This window comes from Bos indicus x Bos taurus, chromosome 26, assembly GCF_003369695.1.
Source record: "Bos indicus x Bos taurus breed Angus x Brahman F1 hybrid chromosome 26, Bos_hybrid_MaternalHap_v2.0, whole genome shotgun sequence".
NCBI classification, from domain to species: Eukaryota; Metazoa; Chordata; class Mammalia; order Artiodactyla; family Bovidae; genus Bos; species Bos indicus x Bos taurus.
The window spans coordinates 31,021,974-31,029,346 of NC_040101.1; positions in this window are offsets into that span (position 1 = coordinate 31,021,974).

Consider the following 7,373-nt stretch of genomic DNA (forward strand, 5'->3'; position numbering starts at 1 on the left):
CAGTCACTCAATCATGTCCGATTCATTGAGACCCCATGGACTGCAGCACGCCAGGTTTCCCTGTCCTTCCCTAACTCCTGGAGCTTGCTCAAACTCATGTCCATTGAGTCAGTGAGGCCATCCAACTGTCTCATCCTCCGACGTCCCCTTCTCCTCCTGCCTTCAGTCTTTCCCAGAATCAGGGTCTTTTCGAGTGAGTCGGCTCTTTGCATCAGGTGGCCAAAGTAGAGTCAGAGAACTTGAGTTGATCCCAGTGCACCCCAGCCTCTGCCATCTGAAACGGAGAGGTGTTTTTGTTTTGTTTTGTTTTGTTTTGTCATACTCTCCTTCCCAGCAGACTGCACAGAACCTAAACTGACTTCTCGGATTGTATTTTAACATTTTATTTACTTATTTATTTTTCGGCTGTGCTGAGTCTTCACTGTTGTGCGAGGGCTTTCTGTAGTTGCAACAAGCGAGGACTACTCTTTGTTGTGGTGCACAGGCTTCTCATTGCAGTGGCTTCTTTTGTGGCGGGGCAGCGCTCTAAGGCCAGGCTTCAGTAGTTGCAACACATGGACTTCAGAAGTTGCAGCATGTGGGCTTCAGGGGTTGCAACATGTAGGCTCAGCAGCTGTGGCTCATGGGCTTAGTTTCTCTGTAGCACATGGGATCTTCTTGGATCAGGGATCAAACTTGTGTCCCCCACACTAAGGCAGATTCTTATCCACTTTGCCACCAGGGAAGCCCCAGACTTCTCAGATCTTACATGATCAGCAGCCCTCAAAGACCAGGTGGAAGGTGTAACCTCAAAAAGACTTTTGTAAATCAAAGCATAACTGTCTTTGAATTTTTAGATGTTCTGCCCTTTTCTAAGGGCAACTCGAGTGGGCATTTGGTTTTCAGGGAGTGTCCGGTTAAAAGGATTTTCTGTAGAGAAATCTCAATTGTGGGCCGTGCCTGGATTCCTCCTGTGGGTCCTGCGAGGGCGACAGGGCCATCCTGGTGCACTTGGCTCCGCTGAGTGAAGCGTTTTGTAGGTGACATCTATTCTCCTTATCTGTCAAAGAGAGATGAGCCGGGACTGGGTTGCCGCGGGGGATGTTACCGCCTTGGTTTTCCCATCAAACTCTGTCAAGCTTTGTAACTTGAAGGAATGAAAGGGGGGAGTGGGAGAGGGACAGTTTCTAACAAGCTGTCAGCAGGGCCCCACCAGCTTGCCTCTGCCCTGACTTTGTTCCAATACTATTAGGGTAAAAATCTTTGAGTTTCTCTCAGAGAAAGAGAAATGGCCTGGGGCTGAGAGGCACAGATTCATAAGTAATTTCCCTCATTATACACTTCCAGTGCTTAATCACCATTTCAAAGAGGAAGAGCCATCACAGCAGACTTTGAAAACTGCCTGAGAAAGGATGCACTGCCCTCACACTGTAGCTTCATCAGTGTGCCCTTCTCAGCTGCGTAAACTGGGGGAGACCTGGCTCTCAGCAAGGCTGAGATATACGAAGCCTTCTCTCCCTAGTGATTCTTAGGACTGGGACAAGGCCTAAAAATGCTTGTCCCACTTTTGCAAAGTGCTCGTGCAGAGATCACTCCAGAAGTAGGATCTGCTTGCACGGGTGAGTTTTCCAAGGAACCAGAGAAGTGGTCTGAGTCAATGCCAAGTGTTAACATTGGATGGGAAGGTATCTGGAAAAGTCAGAGCAACCCAATTCCAGTAATCCCAGAGTTGAAAAGCAACAGGTTTAACAGCAAAAACCTTGGTACACTAGCCGTTTTTGTTTGGTGTAGGAATTATAGATTTATTTTTGTAAGTCACTCTATTATTTATTATAAAATTACACACTCAAGATTATAATGTTAAAAAAATCATAATTATCTTAAATAATCTGTAATCCAGGATTACAGATGGTATGACAACCAATAGCCCTGGAATGCACTTGGAATATTTACACAAGTAGTGCATGGATACATTCTTGTAAAATATTTAGAAGTTTACACAGTAAAAAGTCCCTTTCCCTCCCATTCCTCTTCCCAGAGGTAACCACTGTCAACAGTTTGGTAAGTATCCTTCAGTCATCTTTCTAAACATTTATATACACATGTATGTATATATGCACACTCATCTTTTCACATAAATGAGATCATATATCACATATTGTTATGTAACTTAATAAAACCCAAATAGTGTATATATCTTGGGGATATTTTAATGGCAGTACATATGAGTCTTCCTCATTCATTTTCACATCAGCACAGTACTGTATTATAGGGATGAACCCTTCTTAGGGAATCACTCACTAACTGGTGGGCATCAACATTTTTTCCAATGTGTTTGCTATTATAAACTTTTAAAAACAATGTATGCCCAAGCTGCACCCAGACCCACTGATTAAGAATCTTTGAGAGTAGGGTGTACATTTTGGATTTTTTTTGGAAAAAAAAAAAAAAAACCTGGAAAATTCTAATGTGAAGCAAGGATTGAGAATCATGATCTATGCATCAAACAAAATAGAACTCTAGAGCATTTTAAGGTAGTACAATTACTATGGAAGCAATCAGAGACTATCAAATAGTCACTGATGAAATTTGAATCATTTACTTTGAAAACAGCTTGAGTGAATCAAGTTATCCAGGTGAAAATAAATTTGATGTTTAATAGCTACATAACATTTTTAATCTTTGGAAATGCTTTCCTTTTTTATCTCAGCATCTTGGATTTGAAGCTGTGAGCAAGGTAGGCCAGGAATGAAACAGTCCAGGAAGCTGATGGGGGTAAAAATGATGCTTCTCAATTTTAATGTGCTTAGTAAAAGTCTGGGAATCTTCTAAAAATTCATATTCTGACTTAGTTGGTCAGGGGTGGGGCCTGAGGTTTTGTGTTTCCAACAAGCACGTGGGTGACACTGATGCTGCTGATGAGGACTGTACTCATTATTAGTAAGCACCTGGGTAAAAGGTAGTAAGCTACATACAATGGAGAACCCAATTCAACAGAAGAAACTGAGTGTCATCAGAATGATGGACACTTGGCATGACAAAGAAAAGGATGAAAGGAGAAGGGAATACAGGGTGGGGAAGGATGAAGGGCAAAGAAGCTCTTCGTCTACATTAGCTAAACAAGGATACCTTCCATCTTGGAATCCCATGCCCTAGACAGGGGCACATCCTGAATATGGTACTAAAAGCATTCCAAGACTATTGGCTGTCATACCAGCTATAATCTTGGAGCTTGCCCAGTACTGTTTCTTGTCTCTGTAACTGTCCCTTCTGGGGAATCCTGATGGTGGCCCATGGGTCCTGACGTGCTCATGCCACAGCCTTTCACCTCAGTTGCAACCCACTCCTTCTGGGAACCAGAGGCCTAACTCTGAACTTGACTTGCCTCTGCCCATCGTTTACTCTCTTGGTCAGTGGTCTTCCAGAGGAGACTTTGTGGCCCAGCACTGGCTGTCATACCCATCAGACATGAAGTAGGCACCACAAGTCTCTTGGCAGTACCCACTCATGATCTAGGATAGTTCTGGCCTCTTTGGGCAGTGCCTGTCATCAGTTTTCCTCTCACCCTTTAGAGATTCTTGTTCTGTGTAGAATAAAAATAATAAGCATGTAAGTACGTGTTTCTGATCCTTCCTTTTTCTTGATGTTTGTTTTTTTCTTTAAATTAATAAAAATCTATGACATTCACAATACACTTTTTTACTTGCTTCACACTTCTTAACTGACTCACAAAGATAATACACTTGTATCTTACTAATAGAAATTAGATTTTTTAAATACTATTTTTGTGTTTTTATCATTGGAAGCTGGGAGCACTAATACAATGATAAAGGTATTATTTTAATGGTCCATTTTCTCTTGAAAATATTGGCCACCAAAACAGATTCCAGAAATTCAAAATTAATGTGTGCAAGCTGTGAGGTCTGAGAGGTGCTACTGGGGTGGGAATTAGAAGGGGAATGCCATCCATACTGGAGGGAACATTCTGAGGGGGAAAGAACTGGCCTCAACTGGATGAATTCCTTATTATATGCTTTCAGTTCCTTTTCCGTGAAAAGACAAACAGCACTCACTATGGCTGTAATTTTAGTAATTTTATTTGTACCTTGCTTTTATTGTCTGTCTTCTCCATTAGATTAGCGAATTCATGAGGACAGGGACTTTGTCTTTTTTTTTTCACCATGTAATCTCTTTTTGGCCCTGCTAAATGGCTTGTGGGATCTTATTGTTTCCCGACCAGGATTGAACCCAGGCCATGGCAGTGAAAGCACCAGGTTCTGATTACTGGGCTGCCAGGGAATTCCCTCACCATGTTGTCTTTAGAACCTAGTGAAGTGCCTGGCACAAAGTATTAACAGAAGGTTAATAAGTATTGATATGATGAATAAGTGAATGGGAAAAATAATGAAGAAAAGAAACAGTGCTATTATGAGATGAAGTTAAACTGAGTTAAACTAAAATTAAAACTAAAAAAGGGCTCTCAAGTTTACAAAGCTAATAAATGTATTATTGCCTGCCATATTAATAAACAGAGGACTTCACTGTCATCAGGGACTGGGGCCACAGCCCAGGGTGAACTGGTGAACCCCGAGGAAACTCAGGAAGGAAAAGAATACCAGCCATCTACCTGCCGTTAGACTGCAGCTACCCTCTATGGTGAGCTCTGCGAAAACTCAGGATGCGAAAACACAGTATATTGGCCCCAGATAGCTGAGTACATATCAAAGGAATGATTTCAATGTGCCCAGACTCTTGCATCTTCCCATATAGAAAAACACTAGATTCCTTAACTTGCAATTTCTATTAGTAGTTTTCTTTAATTAACAGTAATCTTTTGTTCCTACTACCTGCCCTTTTTGTGAAACTCCTATATATCCTAGCTCCCTGCTCACCTCCTTGGAGCAGTTTTCTCAGGGTTCCTAGAGAGTTGCTGCCTCCCTGGCTTGAAGTCCTAAACACTCCCACCGAATGAAACATAACCCTTGACTTTTAGGTGGTACATGTTTTTTTAGTTGACAAAGCTTAGCTTTGGAAGAAAGATTCCTGATTGGAAAAGTTGGAGATCCATTCCTTCAGTCATGTGGAAGATTGAAACATAGCGTACCCCTTTCAAATAATTTTGACATTGTGATGCCATTCTTTGTAACTCCTATGCCTCTTCCATTTCTAGAGCACAATATTTTTCTGTTCAGAACTTGGAACTCTTGTATGGAAATTAATATGATGTCAGAAAGCAAATACAGGGACTTCATTACAGAATAAGGACTTCCTGTGGTCTTTTTAAACACAATTAATGAACCAGTAATACATTTAAAATGTTTTTTTTTAAAAATACAATTTAACTTAAGGAGAAATTATCAGATTAATATTTGGTATGCATTAACATAAAATATTCTTTGCTCCCTGGAATAAAAGCATAATATGGTATCTCAAATCAGAGCATCTCATTCACCCTTTCATTCAGGAAAATTTTTTGACACCAGAGGCCACATGGCAGAGTGGAGCAGGGACCCTGAAGACAGACTACCTACATTCCTATCCCCACCATGGTATCAGTTCAGTTCAGTTCAGTCACTCAGTTGTGTCTGACTCTCTGCAACCCCATGGACTGCAGCACACCAGGCCTCCCTGTCCATCACCAACTCCCGGAGTTTACTCAAACTCATGTCCATTGAGTCAGTGACACCATCCAACCATCTCATCCTCTGTCATCCTCTTCTCCTGCCTTCAATCTTTCCCAGTATCAGGGTCTTTTCCAATGAGTCAGTTCTTTGCATCAGGTGGCCAAAGTACTGGAGTTTCAGCTTCAGAATCAGTCCTGCCAATGAATATTCAGGATTGATTTCCTTTAGGATGGGCTGGTTGGATCTCTTTACAGTCCCAAGAACTCTCAAGAGTCTTCTCCAAAACCACAGTTCAAAAGCATCAGTTCTTTGGTGCTAGTCCAAGTCTCACATCCATACATGACTACTGGAAAAACCATAGCTTTGACTAGATGGACCTTTGTTGGAAAAATAGTGTCTCTGCTTTTTAATATGCTGTCTAGGTTGGTCATTACTTTTCTTCCAAGGAGTAAGCATCTTTTAATTTCATGGCTGCAGTCACCATCTGCAGTGATTTTGGAGCCCCCCAAAATAAACTCTGACAGTTTCCACTGTTTCCCCATCTATTTCCCATGAAGTGATGGGACCATATGCCATGATGTTAGTTTTCTGAATGTTGAGTTTTAAGCCAACTTTTTCACTCTCCTCTTTCACTTTCATCAAGAGGCTCTTCAGTTCTTCACTTTCTGCCATAAGGGTGGTATCATCTGCATATCTGAGGTTATTGATATTTGTCCTTACAATCTTGATTCCAGCTTGTGCTTCATCCAGCCCAGCATTTTGCATGATGTACTCTGCATATAAGTTAAATAAGAAGGGTGACAATATACAGCCTTGACGTACTCCTTTCCCAATTTGAAATCAGTCCATTGTTCCATGTCCAGTTCTAACTGTTGCTTCCTGACCTGCATACAGATTTCTCAAGAGGCAGGTCAGGTGGTCTGGTACTCCCATCTCTTTCAGAATTTTCCACAGTTTGTGGTGATCCACACAGTCAAAGGCTTTGGCATAGTCAATAAAGCAGAAGTAGATGTTTTTCTGGAAGTCTCTTGCTTTTTCTATGATCCAACAGATGTTGGCAATTTGATCTCTGGTTCCTCTGCCTTTTCTAAAACCAGCTGGAACATCTGGAAGTTCACAGTTCACGTATTGCTGAAGCCTGGCTTGGAGAATTTTGAGCATTCCTTTACTAGCGTGTGAGATGAGTGCAATTGTGTGGTACTTTCAGCATTCTTTGGCACTGCCTTTCTTTGGGATTGGAATGAGAACTGACCTTTTCCAGTCCTGTGGCCACTGCTGAGTTTTCCAGATTTGCTGGCATACTGAGTGTAGCACTTTCACAGCATCATCTTTCAGGATTTGAAATAGCACAACTGGAATTCCATCACCTTCACTAGCTTTGTTCGTAGTGATGCTTTCTAAGGCCCACTGGACTTCACATTCCAGGATGTCTGGCTCTAGGAGAGTGATCACACCATCGTGATTATCTGGGTCATGAAAATCTTTTCTGTATAGTTCTTCTGTGTATTCTTGCCATCTCTTCTTAATATCTTCTGCTTCTGTTAGCTCCATAGTATTTCTGTCCTTTATTGTGCCCATCTTTGCATGAAGTGTTCCCTTGGTATCTCTAATTTTATTGAAGAGATTTCAAGTCTTTCCCATCCTATTGTTTCCCTCTATTTCTTTGCATTGATCACTGAGGAAGGCTTTCTTATCTCACCGTTGTATGGATGTCCCTCTTTTGGCAAATTGTTCTAGTGCTTTTTGCCTCAATTTGTTAATCCGTTAAAT